This window comes from Haemorhous mexicanus, chromosome 1 (genome assembly GCF_027477595.1).
Source record: "Haemorhous mexicanus isolate bHaeMex1 chromosome 1, bHaeMex1.pri, whole genome shotgun sequence".
Lineage (NCBI taxonomy): Eukaryota > Metazoa > Chordata > Aves > Passeriformes > Fringillidae > Haemorhous > Haemorhous mexicanus.
In genome coordinates, this window is record NC_082341.1 from 30,132,503 (window position 1) to 30,152,325 (window position 19,823).

At 39.7% G+C, this 19,823-nt stretch overlaps 1 protein-coding gene across 2 annotated transcripts in view; it reads left to right on the plus strand.

Moving 5' to 3' along the window:
* Positions 1 to 5,565: 5,565 nt before the first annotated feature.
* HDAC9 (histone deacetylase 9) overlaps positions 5,566 to 19,823 on the plus strand; it is a 268,924-nt gene continuing 254,666 nt past the window's right edge. For both annotated transcript variants that reach the window (XM_059844298.1, XM_059844368.1), the window contains exon 1: positions 5,566 to 5,705. The gene's annotated coding sequence lies outside the window, so the exon portion shown is untranslated. The remainder of the gene's footprint in view (positions 5,706 to 19,823) is intronic.

Consider the following 19,823-nt stretch of genomic DNA (forward strand, 5'->3'; position numbering starts at 1 on the left):
CATTTTCAGAGACTGGTGTTATTTTATTGATAATACATGAGCACCAAAAGAGAGCTGACAAGGCTGTTGCCAAGAAGAGCTGATAATTGTAGGGTGTCTGTGGCCCTACCTTAAATTGAAAAGAGGAGTTACACAGCCTGACAGTAATACCTGTAAGCGGGAAGTGCATTTGCAAAAGTTCATAAAGGACAGGGGGACCAAGCCCATCTCTTCCATTTCCACCCAATTAGCAGTTACATGTCAAATTTTATTTTACCAATAGCCTTCCATATCATGGAAGTCTATCCCTGTCAGAAAATCCAAGACCTTTCTTCTTGGCTGAAAACTGCAGGAAAAGCTCTCTTTCTGTGAACATCATGCTCTTTCTCATCAGGTGAGCATGAGCATGCTCATGCTCATCAGGTTCATACTGCCCTGGTACTAAGCTGTGAAATCTCAGGCAAGAAACAATACTGGAAATTAGCAATTCAGAACAAGAAATTACAGGAAGGAATAATAATGTCACCAAATTGTTTTGTACCCCAGGAAATGGCTTGCTCAGATACTCTCATGGAATTATTTGTTGCACTTGATCATCAATGAATCACCAGGTCCAGGCTGCCTGCATCAAGCTTTTGACAAAAGCTCCCAGCAGTAACTTCTGCCTGTTCTCCATCACACCTCTGTCATCCCTACAGAGCGTGGGATAATAATAACAAAAAAAGGATAAATCAGAAAGCCAAAACAAATCCTACCTGATGAATCATTATAGTGAGGAAGATTTGTGTGATTTCAGACTCACTCTTTCATTCAGAATCACATATTACCTGTTATTGCAGTTAATTGTAATAAATGCATAACCAAATCTGACACAAGCATCCATCTGAGCAAGCACGATCTGGACAGGTTTTATGACAGGGTGTTTCTCAAAGAGTTCCTCTTCTCAACTTAAACACAGTTTGTTCAGTTGGGAACTAAAGAAATTCACCTCTAGAACATTCTTTACCCTCTAACAATTTGTTGCTCTATGAGCAACAAATAAAACACGTGCAAAGGCCAGACATTTTATTTTTGAAATTATTAAGCAATTCTGCAAAGACTAATGCATCTGTAATTTTATAAGCTAGATATATTTATGATCTGTGGGCAGTTCTTGATGTAGTTGTGATCTATCCTTCCATCCAAGTTTTGTTCAGGGTAAGTAAAGAAAACTTTAATGCCTGCTAGCTTAGTAACGGCCAAGAATACAAACTACCTTCAGAACTGGGGATCAGCATAGGACAGAAAAAGGTGCTCAGTCTGTAAGTCAAGATAAGGTGTGAATACAAATGCACTCTTTTGCTGGAACTGTACATATTTATGCCAGGAAGAAGCAAGGACATCAGAATATCAAGGAGACAGTAAGAAAACACCACAAATATGTAAACAGGGATGGAGTGACAGAATTTGCTGCTGTCCCTGAGCAAGACTCCAGATAAGACCATCACTGGAGTCTATTGTCAGATGACTTTGAGAAAGACACCTGCTTCAGAATGAGTAGGAGACAAGGTCAGAGATCAGAGCAGGGTTAGATTAGCTGAAGGGTTCCTTGCGCCAGTATAATGGGACATAACAATGTCTTCAAAACAAAGTGCAGATAGTTAGGCAACATCAAAAACGGGAAAAAAGAATTTGGACAAAAAGCAGGCAAAACTGCAACAGTGAGAAGCATTTATGATATGGGCAGAAGAAGATTCAGGATCAAGAGCAGTATAGGAAAGCAAGGACAGGACTCAGCTTCAGCTCCAGTTAGTCCAAAAACTAACAGGAAATTTTTCAACAGACACCCAAGCATTGTATTTAGATCCCCTTTTTATGTGATTGTTTGTGAGTTCTGCACTGCTCACCACAGCGTTAGGGGGCACTAAAACACCCTTTCTTCTGTGAGTAAAAGAACCACTCTAGGGACATGGTTGTGTGCAGGCTTGGCATTATAAGTGAGCAGACCAGTATGGTCACTCATTTCATGACTTGCTGCATTCACAGGAACAAGATATGTCTATATTCTCTGCATACAAATAGGTCGGGGTCAAACACCACTTGACTTGATCATGTTTTATTAAAAAAAGCCCCCAAATTTCCAAATATTGGCTGACCACTGGCACTAAAACAAATGTGTAATAACATGTTTATTTTTAACCACCTGAATAGTCTTGTTGAATGTAGGTTTGTGTACACATTCCTGAAAGCCCAGGCACTGAAAGAGCTAATCACACATTAAATTATCTCCGGTGTGTGGGAAATATATAATCAAAAGACATTTAAGTATATATAAAATAATTCTTTTTTTTTAATGTTAGTCTAAAAAAATCCTATTCTCTTTAAAATGTTGGCATCTGTGTTAATTTACTTAGATTGCAATTAACTCTGGCAGTTAAGAGATTATTTAGAAAGTGTGTAAAACCGATCAGCTACATGGCTGATCTTTTCCCAGAAAAAAACCTCAACCACTTTCTATAAACAAAATCAGCAATTATACCCAATTTTAAACATGTAAAAATGTTTGAACTACTGAGCAAGGTACTTGTTAAAAGACTGGAAGATGCACCCAAAAGAAGAGCTTTTAACTAATTCTCAGTCTAACAGACATCACAAATAAGTTACACCCCTTCACCTCATCAAATTTTGATGGTCTTCTTAGGGAAGACAAATCTTAAAATTTTAAGGAAGGACTTAATGCAAATTTTTTTAGTAAAATAATCTTACTCAGAGCCACAATTCAACAAGCACGTGTACATTGGAAGTCCAGTTTGGTCTTGTTATATGTCCAAGGGTTTTTCTGTTCATCTTGATTGGTTTCACTTTTTGTGAAATGATGATTTATTTTAACAGGATTGGAAAGGGATATAGCTGAATATCATCTTAATTTTTAATGGTCACACAGTACAGAACATCCTAGATGTTCCCTTTCAGTATCATAGTGAGAGAATTGCTCACCACTTGATGTGTCTTGGGTACTGCTTGAGGAGCTGTTATACCTCAGGGCCTTTTAATACCTAAGTTAGTTTCCAGTAAAAGGATGGAGTTTCCAAAAGCTATTTCTCCACAGTATTAACTATACTAAAATATGTGTCAAATGGTTTACTGAATGTTACAGTGTTTTATATATATTAGTTTTCAGTATTTTCAGTGTTTCTATCTGACTGGGGGAAAAAGAGAAAAAATGTTCATGTTTTTTCTCCTAGCGCTTTCACTAGGCACTATGTAAATTAAGGAAACATGGGGAAGACAATTTTTCTTTTCGAGAGTGGTTTCCAAAACTGTTTATGGCCCTCTCAGAAAATGACCATTCTAATGATCTGTGTGATAAATGCACATGTTTTTTCCATTCAAAAATCTGGTAATTATTGTAAATTAGAGAATGTATGAAGGGCATCATGGCCTTCAAAGTCAGCAGAAACCAGTTCACAACGTGGCAGAGATGAAGCTTCAAGGATGATGTGTGTCTCCTTTTAGGGATAAAAATCTTTTAAAGATTTCAGCACCCCATCTCAAGTTTTATAAATTAAGCTTATAATGCAGGCACAGCACATTCTTTTGTCATCCCCATGACTTTCAGTAAATGTTTGTAATAACTCAGAAAGACAGTGATAACATAGGGAATGCTACGTTTGAATGAAGAACTGCACATATTCACTCCAGCAAGTCAGTCAAGCCTATAAATCATTTTTTGGTCTGTAGGATTAGAAGTAGATAATGAAGAAATGGAACAGCATGAATAGATATAGCAAAAGCAAGATAAAGACTGTTGAATATAACCACAATGCACCAGCACTTTATTATATTTGTTAGCACTGAGTGGAAATAAGTGGGGCAAGCACAGCAGTATCCAAACATGAAGGTGTCTAAGAGATGCCTGTTATTTTCCAATATAAATTCAGGAGTTCCCAATATAGTATGAGAATGGTGACTAGTCTTTTAAAACCTAATTATAATGCTGATGCTTCCTTTGAGTAGGCAGAGGGCAAGCGTATCTAATGAAACAAAAGTTATGGATCAGCTTGAAGTGTATTGATTTGTCAAGGAAACAGTGCTGTGTGATTTCATTAGCCAGTCTGGACTTGGATCTGTCACATGGCACTCCATGACTTAACATCCAGCAATACCACTGAAACTGACTCCCAAACTAAAACACAAACCAAAACAAACTAATGAGATTCCTCTCCAAGCTGAAACATACGCAGACACAGTTCTATTTCTAGTTTTGAGAAGTGAGATTTATTTTGAGGATCACAAAAACCACTGCTTACCACACTTGAGTTTTAAACTGTTTTATTCCTTGAGAAATAAATTACATTTAGGCCCAAATTCCAAACCTCTGTTTTTAGCAGCTTTACCTTTTTTCTAACTTAACTAGCTCTTCACCAGTCTTGGAAATGACAATTTGAAACATTTGTTTCAGAAAAGCAATACAATCTAGAAAGCATAAATACAATCAATCTAAAAAAAAATCAATAAAATGCGGCATGAAACATGAAACTTCCAAAGACTTTTGGTAGAAGACAGCTTTACACAGATTTTTTTTTTTCTTCCTTTGATTGCTTAGATACCCAAGAACTAAACTCCTAATCTTTTCCTGGAAGGGGAGGAATAAAAGGTGACACTTTTTCTCCTGAGTAATGAAAAAAACCTAGCAAAAAATTTAGTTTAGAAATAAATGTGGCTAAGAGAGATTCCATTGACCGAAGTGCAAAGAAAGCACTATAAAGCTGCATAAAGCAACATAAAGCTGTATTAGGAAAAGAGAATTCTGGAGACTCTTGATCGCTACCAAATAGACTGAGTGTGCATTCAGAAAGGTGGGCATCCTCTAGTTGAAGATACTAAGCAATATTGAGACTGATAAGAAGACCATGAGAGGAAGGCGGCACTAGAGAAATGTGCAGTCATCCCGGGCTGTGACAGCCCAGGGGATCAGAATCACATTCGCAGCCTGTAACACCTCCTTTCTCCTTGCGCCGAAAGCCGGGACGCAGTGGAAGCAGCGCGGTGCCGTCCCAGACGCGTGTCCCCGCTGCGCCCCTGCGGGCCCCGCTGCCGGCGCCGTCCCTGGGCTGGCAGGACAGGCAGGTGCGTCCCCCGCCCCGAGGGCTGGCAGGGGCCACCAGCGGGAAGGGTGCCGTGCAATAACCCAGGGCTCCGCCGCCAGCCGGTCCCTCGGCGCGCCCGGGCAGCCGCAGCCCCTGGAGCTCCGAGCCCGGAGCGCCGCCCGGGGCGCGCTCTGCCCCGAGCCCGCCCGGCGCTGTCCCCGGCGGCGGCGCTGCGAGGCCCGGCCCGCTCGGCCCCCAGCGGCCGCGGCGGGGAGCGCTGCAGCCCGGCCGCCTCCCCGCCTCCCCCCGCGCCGCGCCGAGCCGAGCGAGCCGCTATTTTTAGCAAATCCTCCCCGCGTCGCCACGGGCGGCGATCGCAGCGCGCAGCCCCGCGCCAGCTGCCGCCGCCGCCCCGCCCGCCCGCCGCGCACGGCACAGGCTCGCCCCGCCGGCGCGATGGCCACCTAATCGCCACCTAATCGCCACCCAGTCGCTACCTAGTCGCCACCTCATCGCCGCCGCGGCCGCTGCGGCCGCAACTTTTCCTCCCCGCGCAGCGCCGCTCCTTCCCCCGTCGCTCCGGTGGAAGATGGCAGTTGGGGGAAGCGCTGGAAGTTGCAGCCCGCGAGCGAAGAGATAAGGCGGAGGAGCGGGAAGGTGAGTGGCACCGGCCGGCTGCCGCTCCGCTCCGCTCCACCACGCCAGGCTGCGGCGGGCAGCGAGTGCGGGGCCGGCCGGTCCCGCCGCCCGGACGTTGTCCTCGACCTGCCGGGGCGGTATTTTTGGGACCTTCGGGGAGGTTTCGGGAAGTTGGACCGTGTAAGGGCTGGCAAGGTGGCGGGGGAGGGAGGACACAACCGCCCCTGGCAAGTTTTACTTCGCGGGAGGGTGAGATGAAGAGCAGTTTCCCGAGCGCTTGCCCTGCCAGGCGGGTGGTGCTTTTCTGGGTCCGAGGGTATCCTCTGCGACCTCCGCGTCCTGCGGGGCCGTGGCCGAGTCGCGGGTGCCGGCCGGAGAACGGCTGCTGGAGCTCAGCGGGCGGTGCCAGCTCCCCGCTGTCGGCTGGGACCGGGGAGCTCCGGAGGGCGCCAGGGGAGCTGCCCCGTGGCGGCCGAACAGGTGGGCGACGCCGGGGTGCGCCCTCCTCGGGCACCGCCGCCGGGCTGGTGTCGGACTGCCCGGAGCAGGCGGTAGCCGGAGGGCGGGAGCGTCCCGTTGCCGTCCCGTCCCGTTGCCGTCCCGTCCCGTTCCGTTCCCGTGCCGGGTGGGTGGCCAGAATTTTGTATGATTGTATTTACGGTGCCAAAGCGGTGTGTGCATCCCGGCCGGCAGCTTCCCGGTTGGCAGCGCAGGGCATGAGGAAGTAGTTTCCAGCAAAGGTACAGTTGTTTTGACTCGTCTAAAATGTCTGAGTTTCCATATGAAATGGAACATAATAGCAATCAGTAATCATTCATGCTTATCAGTCTTATAGAAAAAAACACAGCTTTTACTTGTAATGCACAAAATGCATATTCATCTTTTAATGTCTACCCCGAGCCCACTGCAGTTTATATTTTTAAGTGCTCTGATGAGGTCTAAACCCACTGTTAAACAACATGGGAATTTAAGTGTAGACAAACATTTAAAACAAGCTGATCTTTGAAGAAGAAGTGATGAGGTGGATTGTGGAGACCTTTTGACATATGAAAATACATGAATGTGCATTTTTGGTGCAAAAGTTGTTGAGATTTTCTGTCACAAACAGCACAGAACAAGCGTTGACACAGAAACTGAGGAATTTTAAACATTTGTCTTTCAACATTGTCAGCTTTTGTTCCTTGACATTTTGTTTTCTGTGACAGAAGAATAGTTTTGTGACAGTTATTCAGGATTTAATTTGCAAGCTCACAAAGGCCTATAGCTGTGATGAGAACTCATGAAAAAAAAGAGGAAGGTATTTCACATTTAGGTTTTTCAAATGTCCTGTCCTACTCAAATGTTTTGTCCTACTCCAATCTTCTCTCCCCATACACCTAGCTCCGCAACAGCATCCCTGTATCTTTTGAAGTTATCTTGTTGCTTAGTGTCTCTAAATTTTCTCTCATGTCCAGTATATTTCTGTATCAGTGGCCCCAGCTCATATGTGGTTTGTACCAAGAACACCTACTTTGTTCAGAAAGAGATGCCAGCTTGTTCTCTGTCATAACACCAGAGCAGTCTTGGAAGGAAATTCCATCCCTTCATACACTTAAGTTGCATTGTTATTTGTGTAAAATAGCTATGTCTCAACTCTATAGAACTTTCTACCATGAACGATGCAAATAATACACTATTTTAAGACTTCTTTTTCATTGTCATGGCAAAGATGTTTATTTCCAAAACACTGGAAATAAACATGTCATGGCTCCAGAGAAAAGCTGTAGTCAGTGATGTTTGTGTACCACTGGTGCAAGTTTCTTCATATAAATATTGAAATAGCTGTCTTTTTAACAAAAATATAATTGTCAGCTCAGAATTCCAAAAAATAGAAAAACATGCCATTTTGCTTGGTGAACAACTTGATGCAAACACAGCACCATAGTTAAGCCTACCCAAAGCACTGGTCTCAGTGTCAAATTCCTATGTAAGCCTGTGTAAATGTGTAATACACCCAAATGTTTTGAATCTGTCTTTAAAATGTTAGTTTTGAAAACAGTAGTGTTTGGTTTTCCATTGAATTGCTTTTCCACAAATGAGGCTCGGTCTTCATGACTAAATGGGAACAGTAATTTGTAAGCTGCTGTGTATCTTCAGTTCACCAGCATCTTCCTGCTCCCAGAGCAGCTTAAAAAAAAAAGCGAAATGGTGTCTTCACTGCTGGAAGTCAGTACATGCTTCATTTAGAGCTGTTGTTCCTATTAGAATTTAAGAATTAGAAAAGATAATATTATAATTAAGTGGCATATGTATTTTCTAATTTCTTGATAAAAATAACATTAGAAAGAGATTCAGTTGTAAAAATGATATATTTTCTAAAAAGCGTGTAAGCTGGAAAGTAACTTTCAGTTCTTCATCTCACTACCTGAAATAGCCCCATAGAACTTGCTGTTAGAAATATTACTTGCATACTGAAAATATGTATCAAATTTAAGTTTACCCGTCCTGAAAATTGTGTGAATTCTAGTATGAATGGCCATGAATACTGATGGTACCTAAATGTAGTTACAGCAGTTAGTTTCTTAGTATTCAGCTAATGGTTAGTAGGCAAAATGTAGCTTTGAAAGTAATCAAATCCTGTTGTGAATGAACAACTATAACCAATGAAAAATGACAAAAGAGTTGGGATGTAGTCTAATCATCTCCAAATTGGTAAATTAAGCACATATTTACCAGAGTGTTTGTAATATTGTTGGTTTATATTCACCAGTATTCAGACTAGCTAATTTAAAGCTACTTGGGGTATGTGTGTTGAAACTGCAATAGAAAGTATTGTGGCTTGCAGCATACTCATAGCTGAACCATTTAGCTAAGAGAGCTTAGTGCATCACAGGAGTGAGGCTTTTTTCCTTTTACAAAAGATTTACAAATCTGGGCCAGATTTGTTGAGGATTGTATGCTGTGTTCTATAAGCATGCTGTTTACATGAATTTTCCATGTAAATTCAAATTAAAGGAATGAGTATTCATCAGAATTTTCCAGTCTCCTCAAAAGTAAGAAAATGTTAAGTTACTGCAATTAAGTAGAAGGTACATAATACATCTGTTGAGTTAAATTAAAGATAGCTCTCATGTAAAGACAGAACATTAGGCTATTCTGTGATAAAACATATTTGTCGTGCTTCAAAGCTTCAGTAATGATTTCCAGATAAATAGGCAGAGAATGTTGCATTGCTGAATCACTTAATGTTATATTGTTTGTTGAAACTGATAGATGAGTAAGGCAATTTAGGCTAACATTACTTGATGAAATCACCTTTCATTTTCTTCTCTTGGTTTTGAGTTTTTTAAATTAGGATGATCATAAACGACCAAAGAATTTTTTCCTCACTCAATGTAACTTGTAATGAATGCTGTGAACATCAGTGTGTGCTGGGCAAGACTGTGCTAGTGTTGAATTTTTTGTTACAACTTTAATAAATTACAAAGTTTATTTGTGCTGCTAATGTATAGATTCATCTTCAAGCAGTTAAAAAAATTACAGTGAAATAGTGCTTAACTACTGCTCAAAAATAATGTTTCAATACTTTGAGGTCAGCTTAGATCTTTCCTGTGAAGATATACCCATACTTCTCCATACTACTCCATACTTCTCCATTTTTGTTCAATATATATTTGTATAACTATCTCCCAAAGCAGTTTGTCAATGAAAAAAGTTAACATGAGGTCAAAAAAAAAAAAAAAAAATTGGACAAATTCCCAGATAAAAAAAGAAAAAAAAAACCCCAAACAAACAAAACAACCAAAGGCTAGAAAGCAGATATTATGCTTCTGAATCAGAATGTCCCTAACCAGCAAATATTCTGGAGGCTTCAGAGTATTTCAAGAAGGTACCATTCACATGGTTGCAATGCACTTCCTCCCTTTTCATTATCATTTGCTGTTGGGCATCTGGGGAAAAGGTGTTGGATTCTGAACAGGTCTTTGGTTTGCTTAGATTTTACTGTTCATGCATTCTTACCCAGTAGAGGTTGACAAGGTGTTATCAATTTAGACATTCCTTTATGGGGAAAAGTGATTGAAAACTTTTGTTACACAACATTCATGCAGATGTTTACTTGAATTAATTAGCATTAACTCAATGTATGATGTTGATTATGTCATGGAAACGTAATAGGAAGCAAATATTTATTCTTATTTTCCAGTAATTTATTGTTAATGATATTTTTCAATATAATGTTAACATTGGTCATTCACAAATCATTATACGTTGTTGAAGTTTGTTTATGGTATGTAGCAACTATTAGGATAGTTTGTTTTAAATCTATTGCATAACTGTGAACTATTTTTGTTTAAGAAAATGAAATGCTTTTCAGTGAAGGTAGCTCAGAAGTGCTGGTAAGAAGATGATTCCTTACAGTATGTCTTTTTTTTGTCCCCGATTCTTCAGTTTGAAGATGATGGATTCTATATCTCTTAATTTGATTTCTGCTCTGAGATGCTCAGTCTTGTAGCTCATTTCTGTTCAAGACACAGAGTGCTCCTTCTCTAGAATGGATGACTCTTGGGGTTTTATTCAGATTTGATTCTGGTTTTCTGGTTTAGTCTGATCATGCATGAGTCTCTACTGTCATGTTCACTGAGTCCAGCTTTTATTTCCATGCTCTATTAACCTGAAAGAGGGGCAAAGACCTTGTCTAAAGAGTATTTTGAAAAGGTGATATCCAGTGCACAAGAGAAATTGGCAGCCCTGAAGGATGCCAATCTTATGTGCATACAAGATATGTGAACACTTGAGCCTGAACTTATTCATAAAGGAAGTGGGGCTGCACAGTGCCTTTGGTGTCTCAACCTTTTGCAGTGCTAAGGATCTTCCACTTGCAGCTGCCTTTCCATTGCATCTTTCACCAAAGCTTCTAGAACAGTGTTTGCCTTCCTGTCCTCATGCTCTTGGTCTCATCCTGTTATTCTCCTGGCCTTGTACCTCCATACTGGGCTACTACTGTTATGTCATGAGGGTGACTGACACTGCTGTAAGAGTCCAGCCCTTTCACCAGCCTTTTCTTGCACAGTTTTTTGCAGCTTTTAGTTTGCATTAGGAGGAAGACAAGTGTTTGCCCAGCGTTCCCCAATAATAACTAGTTAGTTTTCAACACCAGTCTCTGATCAAAAACTCCTTCCTTTGGGGCTAATGGCATCATAAGGGGCAGGGGGGGGCAGGCATTAGGGAATTTGAACAGATCATGGGAAAATTTATGTGGTTTCTGTGAGAAAAGTAGTATGGAGAGGACACCTGGAAGAGGATGCTTAATGGGGAAACCCTGGCAGTTCTCTTCTTGACTAGCCACTCGAGCTTTACCTTTCCCCTTTTCTTTTTCTCCCTTTGCTTTTCCAGTTACCTTTCCCCTTTTTTAATGTTTTTGTCTCACTCCCTGTCTTCCTTTTCCCCTAAAGAAACTTTTATTGTTGGCTTTGATGCTTGTCACCAGCTATAAACTCTGCAAGTAAATCAGGAAGGGACATAGAGATGTTTATATACTTGCAAGGAGTAGTTTAGGTAAATGTGCGAATAGATTGGTACATGGTTAATTTAAAAGTATGTAAATAGAAATTGTCTGATAACTTTCCTCATTTTACTTCTTGGTCAAAGAGAAGTCATACATCTGCTGAGTATTTACTTAGTCAGCCTGAATTTACTCTTCTGGTTTATTTTCATGGGAGAATATCTCTATTCCACCAGATATATCTGTTTCCTTCTCTATATCCTTTTTAGTTTGAATTTAGATTTTTTCAGTAAATGTGAACAGAATAATAGTCTGTGCCCACAGATATCTCTCTATTGTGTTGTCCAAAGGTCATAATACTCCATCTCCTTTTTTAAAAAGCTTCAGTGATGTGTCCTAGGTTGTATTAAGCTCAATCTGAAAATTTAATTTCCTGTTACTTTTTGTAATGCTCATGATTATGCTAAATCACAGAAGTTGGAAGGGACCTGTTGGTCAAAACAGAGTCAACATAGAATTTAGACTGTGTTGTTGAGAGGTTAGTTCAGTTCTAACCTTGGAGCCTGGAAAAGCTGCAAGGAAAGCAATTCCACCACTTCTCTGAACAATCATACCCAATACTTAGTTATGCTGATAGCACTTTTTCTTCTTTATGTTGAGTCATAACCTCCCAGTTCCAATTCATGAGTATTTTCTCTCACTTTTGTGCCTTGCATGCTTGTGAAGAGCCTGGCTCCATCTTTTTGGCAAAGCTCCTCCTAGGCACTGATAGGCTGCTGTTAGGTCGCTGCTAAGGCTGCCTCATCTTCAGGATGAACAGGTCCAGCTCTCTCAACTTTCAGCAGGGCAAGTCCTCCAGCCCTTTCCTGCTTTGACAGACTCTGGAGGAAGCTTCATTCAGGAAGCTTCATTTGGAACACCAAGACCAACAGTGATGTTCACAACATAATGCAATATTCCAGAGGAGGTCTAGTGCTTGAGTAAACTGGAAACATGAAACTTCATCTTGGTAAATCTTCCAAATAGTAAATAGTAAAATAGCACCAAATTCTAGCAATCCAGGAATGAGGTGTTAGGCAGAGCTTTATTGTCCTGTAACCATAAAATTAATTCAAGTTATTGTACACTTTTAAGAATTTGTTATTGCAGCTTACATGAAAACAAAGTTAATTTGATATTTCTTCTTAGGAAAGTTCTGGAATCATGTTATTTTGGAGTAGGGAAATAATGTGATATTGGACATTTATTTTAAAACACTTTCTATGCATTATTATATCTCCTTTATAGAAGCGTATGAAGAAAATTATATGACACAGACATTTTGTATGTCTAGGCATTTAATTATACAAAATTCTGATTACTCAAGTTTTTGAGTAAATACTTAACATTAAGTCTCCAGGGTACCTAACTATTGAACTAAAACTTGCTTTGACAAGAGGTGGGTGAACTGCAGGCAGGAATGCAAGATTTCCAAGGAAAACACTTAACTAATTCAAAATAGGAAATAAGCACCATGCACACAGTAACTATTTGGTGCATAAAATGTGTAAATTACTCATTTGTTTCATAGGTAGATAGCTCTTCAGTTGTCCATATATAGGTTAAAACTAAAGGAATGTGTGAACAATATAAAATACATACGATTGCCATTCCAATCTTTTGTGTTTCCCCTTTTGACAGACAATTTAATCAACATTGATTAAAAAGTCGCACTATTAGTTAGGCAGATTTTTGATATTTCTTTTGGAGTTGAAGATGTTTTAGTTGGGATATAAATAATTACTCTATATATTCTCTGAAAACATATCATAAATTGAAAGACCAGTGAGTTGAAATGGAAAATAATTTTCAATGCCTGAAACACATCATAGTCCTCTAATGTGGTTTAGGTTTGGTCTCCTCAATTCCATAATCAGCACCAGGGAACTAGCTGGAGGTTGCCATAGGATTCTTTTTGGCCTCAGTGTACTCAGTTTTCCTTCCATAAAAGTCAGAGCAATTAGGAAGCAGCAGGGCACTGAAGTTGAACCTCATCCAGAGGAACAGAGTAAAGACATTGTCAAGATGCAATCCTGTGGCAATCAGGACCACAGCCTACAAGAGTGAATGGAGTGAATAGCGGGGAATCCAAGCCAAGGTATGAATCAGAGAAAGGTATTTCCATTCGTAAATTACATTTGTAGGTTTAATTTATGGGTACCCACTGCAGCACCAGCCTAGCAGTTCCCTTCCTCTTGCATGTGTACATTCCATGCCTGAAGGTGGACAGTCTGCACAGAACACCAGGTACTGTGGAGCAGAGTGTAACAAAGATAAGTAAAATCTTTACAGGGGTTCTAGTTCTCCTATTTCAAACATTAGTCTCTTATGAAGACTGTGAATGAAGAAACCGCCTAAGAGAATATTCAGCTGCTCTCAGTATATCCAGGTTGCTTACTCAGAGTCTCTTGGAAGACTGTGAAGCATTTATATTTGTTCTCTGCCATCACATACACCTTGTCTTCCACTCCATCTGGCTACATGCTTTCACCCCCCTCCAGAAAAAGAAATTCTGTTATGAAAATGTAGTTAAGTATTGCTATCTTTTGAACAGTTGGAGCAAGAGTTCAAGGCTTCCTTTTGACTGGAAAGTGAAGTTAGTAAGTAGATATTTTGGTGCAGAGGCCTTCTTCAGAAACTAGTGAAAAAAGGGACAGGTTTAATATCATTAATGGGTGTGTAACCCTAGGTTTTTGTAGCATTTTAGTGAAATATATGTGACTGGATCAGTCTCAGCCTATTAATGTGATGAGACTTCCTTCAGGACTTCTGAGAGCTCATCAACCATTCTTCTTCCTTGTGCTAATGCATGTCATTTATACTGATCCAGATTATGAAGAAAATGCAGATTTCAAAAGGAGGGTGAAAGGAAATGACATCTTCTAAAAATTTGCTGAGGATGACACTAATATTAACAGTATTAGGACCTTGATTGAAGAGGTCAAGGATTTTGCTTGTCTGTGAGGAGCTTTGCAATTGACAATAATGAAATCAGGATGTCACCTTTGCAAGTGAAATTTTCCCCTCTTTGATGGGCTGTTTTTTGTTGTTGAAACAGATCAGATTAAGAGGAGAGCTTGTGAAAGCCCTGTTCAAGGTTGAGATCTACTGAAGACATGCATGGAAGACTGTAGTATACTCATTTCCTTCCCAGACAGAACAGAAATGTCATTGAGCATGGAATCTGGGACTGGAGTGAGCAGCAGTGGATTGTTCTTTGATTCATTAGCACAAACCATAGGAGCTGACTCAATTTAGACAGGCACTCAGAGAAGTGGAGGAGCTAGAAAAGCGTATAATAGAGAATTCCTGATTATTCTTTGCTGCCATCTTTTCCAAATTACCTTTAAGTAAATTTAGCAGATTTTGGCATACACCCTGGGTACATTTTCCCTACATCAAACTGTCTGCATGCTTCTATTCCCTCCATCACTAGTTTTCCTTAGTGATGCCTAAATATAAGTTTGTAGCTTCTTCAGTGTGCTCTGATTACATGCAAACAGAGCGTGCTGGTATGCGTAGGAGATTTTTCTGGGCGTCTGGCAAATGAAATAGTTTTTCTTTAGGCCACAGTGTAGCAACTGAGCTGCTTCCACAATTTCACTGCAATTTTTATGGGGAGTCTGTATACAATGCCTGTGAGAAATCTGGAAGGGTTTTGTTGGATTGACTTTGTAGTGACAAATTGACTGTCATTTCTGACACAGCCTCACATGTACTTATCCTCAGAATGGCCATCCATACTTTTGAAGAGAGTTGCTGGGATGTTGGTTGCCTGTGGAGTATGTATGCATCTTTTTTCCTCACTCTTTTTATTTCTGTAGAGTGTTTGTATTGCTGTTTTTGTAAAAAGAGACTGAGCTGGGAGAGACAGCAGGAGACACAACTGAGAGTCTTTTTCAGCTGACATTTGGACCATAATTTAGGTTTTATGCATAGAAATGTCAGCTCAAAAGACACTTCTGTGTAGATAATGAAGCAACATAATAAATCCATTTTCATGTTAAGACAAAAAAGGATTTTTTCAGTGATTTCAGTCTAAGTATTTCACGAGAGAGAATTAAAAAAGGCATTTTTTTTTTTGTATTAAAGGCCATAAATGTAATCAAAACAAATTAAAAGTAAACCACATTTAAAAAAGGTTTTAAATTCTGCTTGCTTACTCTGATTAAGAGTGATTATCTTGCATAAAACTGATTAACTATGTGATATGTAACCTAAAGTAGTTTTCTTAAAATATCATAGGATTGCCTCATCTTTAGGTTGCCATTGCTGTGTAATGTATATGGTCATTTTATATTCCTCACCTCTATGAAAAATAACACTATGTAGCTTCCTGCTCCAAGTATGTTGAAATCAATATGATTAAAATGCCAACATCTGTCATTTATGGAATGTGAATGAGAAGAGTCAAATCCAGAGTGAATGGGAAATGCATTGATAGGCAAGGCCAGAACTGAGGTCTAATATATGGATCATTTTTTGTTCATAATTGGGTTTTAAGTCCAACATCATAGCAGGATGTAGACTATGTGCTAAGCAGACATAAAGCAAAGCGAAGACAATTATTTTTCACCCTTAAAGCAGTTACTGTACACCGGTGCAATGATCCGTCAGATTTTTGTATGCAGGCTGCTATCCTCTTGTCTAGAGACTTTTCCCAGTAATGTTGCTGCTTCAGTTAGGCAAAGGAATAATTAACTATACTGATCTTAACTGAACTGTTATTGCTGACACAAATCAAAGGAAAAAAAGGGGAAAATCTGACTTGCGTCAGGTTGAAAATGTGTATTGGCTCAGTCTAATTATACTGAATTAAATCTAATTGCATATCGTCATCCAGGCCCCAGAATTTTAATAGTAATTGAATTCTTGAAAAGTTATAAAGGTGATGTAAAAAAATAATGTAAATTCCATGGTACTTTCTCTGTAAAATTGAAATTTCTGGAAAAAACAAATACTGTTAAAGAAAATAACCATTTTGGTGGGGAAGTTTTTGTCAGAAACCAGTAATTAAATATAGGGGATTAACATGAATAGAAAATAAACCTCAAAGTTTTTCACCTGTTTTATTTTATTATTTCAATAATTTATTTTGTAATACTGAATTAGAGAAGTTTCATCATTTGTTACGAAAGAAGGTAGTACTAACAATATTTCTGTTTTAAATGATTACTACTACAGCTGAATTCTCTCCTTTAACCCTAGTAGAGAATAGTGCTGGCTCTGGCATTCCTAGAAGTAGAAATGTAGATACAGCTTTTATGTAGTAAGTAGCTGAAGAAACAATCCTCTCTGAATGAGGATTTCGCTTGGTTCTGACCATTTTGCAGCTGGTTAATTGTTTAAAGTGAAAGTAATGCTGTAATGCATATTGTAGTTGGTACTTGAAACCAGTTATGTTTCATTCTGCATCAGTCATTAAAAATTGTATTGATTAGACAATAAAACCAGTGCTTCTAAAAGAATTAAAGGATAAGTTAAGCAAAAAAAAAAAAATACACTTTTTTCAATTTGCAATAGATGAGGAGACTCTTAAGCTTAGTAACTGCAATGTTATTCAATGCTGTGGTTCTCGTCTCCTAATAGTAATAAATTGGAATTCTGTTATTTCAGTTTACAGTGATTTTTCTTTTGCAAAGCATCTGAAAAATACTAGAAGCTTTGCCTATTTTTTAACAGTTCTGCAAAAAATAGGAGGAGAAATAAAAATTGCATGTGAGGATAAAGCTAGTGAAATCTTAATGTTTTAAATGGAAGTATTTCTGAGAAGCAAATGGAAGCTTTCCAGTTGGACATAAAGGCTAACACAGACAATTGGAGTAGGCAAGTTCATCTTGGCTGATGGCAGCTAGAATCACTGTCTCTAATAGAGAATTGCCACTGGAGAGCAGTGGGAAGTGAATATACAATCAAAGAACTCTCTATCTCCATCCTGCCTGTCGTACCAACACCTTTGGTACCATAGAAGAAAACATCCCTTTCACATAGCTATGAGATGGATCACGAGTGAGAAAAATACCAAAAGATCTAATAGAGTCTCAAAGTGAAAAATAAAAAACCCAAACAAAAAAAATCACATTTTTGTAATTTGAATAGCGATATGCCAACTGTGCTGGAAATACAATATACAGACTTGAATAATTTATGCTTGCATAGACAATTGCATCAAATAACAGCAAAGCCTGAATGTTTCATGCTTTTTTTGAAGGCCCACTCTATTTTGGTGCTGAGTTCCTGATTAGAAGGAATCATCTTTCATGTTCCAAAGGAAATAAATCAGTTTCAGTATTATAATAGAATTTGTTCACTCTTAGGTGCATAATTGCTGGAACAAGAAAGCATCAACAGGAGAGCCCTCCAGTCTGTGTCAGGTTATAAAATCTGCCATTTTGTTATAGAGTGGGGGGTGTTTTCCCTTTTTTTCTTATTACTGGCCCACCGAAGGTAATTGCAGATTTTGTGTATAAGCCTGGGGGACAGTTTGGATAACTGAACTGAATAATTGAAGTAAAGAAGCTGAAAGAAAGAAGGCACATTCAACACTTCCCTTTTTGGAATAGTGAATTAGAGAGAAGCTGTGCCCTTATAGAACCAATAAGAGAGACCTAAACTCTTCATTCTTCTCGACAATAATTTCAATCTGCTGTTTCAGCAGCATGATTCATGCAGAAAGAATGTTTGCTTCTTATTCAGATTCCAGTAACCCTCTAGTTACTCTGTCCAGTGGGCATAAATTCTATTTAGGTAAAGTGGAGTACTGTGACTGTGTTTAAGAGATGGACTGCTGTGCATGATTGTTCATAAAGACTGGAATTCATTTTCCTGCATGGAGAAATGTTAGATGCCACTTTAAAATTATGAATCTGAGTTTATTTGTGGGGAAATTGCTCTTGATTGTAACACCAAGTAGGAACTTGTACACAACTTTATATCCTCTAGACGCTCCAGCTTACATCCCAAGTTATGATTTCTTCCTGTAGACTCATCAAGATGGCTAAACATTTTCAAACATGCAAGGTGCTGGTTATATTGTCCAACAATCCAATTAATTTTCTACTTATTTTCTTTCTACTTCTGTGCCCAGAGAACACAGCTGGCTGTTATATTGGCCTGGTGACCATGAAGCCATGGGTAATCACAATGGTATTACCCATACACAATAAGGGGACAACACTGAGACAATATTGAAACAGTCTGTGCTGGTATGAGAACTTGCAATGCATGATGGTGCTTCCTTTCCTGAGTAAGGATGTTCTTCCTTACATTTTTTCCCACAGCTTTTTCCCACTCCCTGTGGCAGCCTGAGTTCCAGGCATTCTCACCTCTCTGAACAGAAAGTCCTCTACCAACCACAGACAGCCAGCATGGACAAGTCTTAGCTTAATTTTTTTTCCTTTTGCTGGCCTCATGCAGAATTTTGGATTACAGGCCTCTTAGTGATTCAGAATCAAGAGGGGCAAAGGCAGAAGGGAAAAAGAAAAAAAGCTTTTTTTTTCATGAGAGAACTCCTGGTATGCTCGGCACCCAAATCACAAAAACCTGCTGGATAAGTGGATTCTTCCCAGGTGCAAAACATGCACCAACCAGGATTCACCCTGCAACTTCTAGTGCTTCTTGTGTAATTTTTATGGAAGTCTAGTTACAGGGCAGGTGAATGTGTTTTTGTAGCCAACCTTTGCTGGCAGGAAGGAGATGACAACCAAAGAAACCCTGTCTTGACAGACTGAAAACCGCGAAGCTTGAGCAGCACCCTGCCATTGCTCAGCATGCAAGGGATTACTTACTCACAGCACACAATTCTGTACCAGACAAGTATAAAATTTGGAGACAATGAGAGGCACGAGTGTCTTCTCAAGTGCCTTCCACACTTGGTGCTCCATCCTTCACACCTTTTATTGGTGAGAGATGCTTAAGCAGCATTAGTATGTGCTCCTAGCATGGGCAGCCAGCAGTCTTGGCCTCCAAGTGGCCTTTTAATTTTCTGGATGAATGCTTTTTCCAAATACAACTTTTGTCTTTCAAATTCCTCTTTCTAACTACCTGTTTTAGAAAGTGTCTTTCTCCCAAGTAATTTCCCCTTCGTGCTGTGTCCCTTCTTGAATGAATTGTAATAGAACTCATGCTGTGGTCACAGTTCCCTAGAGCAATTTCCTCAGCATTTGCCTTTATATCACAGTTATTTCTCTGATGAGTTGTTGCATCAAGCTGGATTACTTTTTCAGTATTTGTGGCTTAAATACTCATAGAGATTTCACTTTTCTTCTTGGGTGCTCCACAAAGACATGAAGACTCTTTTTTTGGGTTTTTTTTTTTCCCCCCTTGTCATTAGTAAACCCAGTATTTTCTGTAAAACTCTTTTGATATTTGCAGTTTTGAATACTGTGCCTTTTTCACTTGATTTATAAAATCACAGATTTATAAGATGGTTAGGTTTAGGGTTGGAAGGGATCTTAAAGATCATCTGTTCCAATCCTCCTGCCATGGGTGATGACTCCTTCCACTAGACCAGGTTACTTGATCCCCATCCAGCCTGGCCTTGAACACTTCCCAGGGTTGGGGCATCCACAGCTTCTCTGGCCAACCTGATCCAGTGCCTCACCACCCTCACAAAA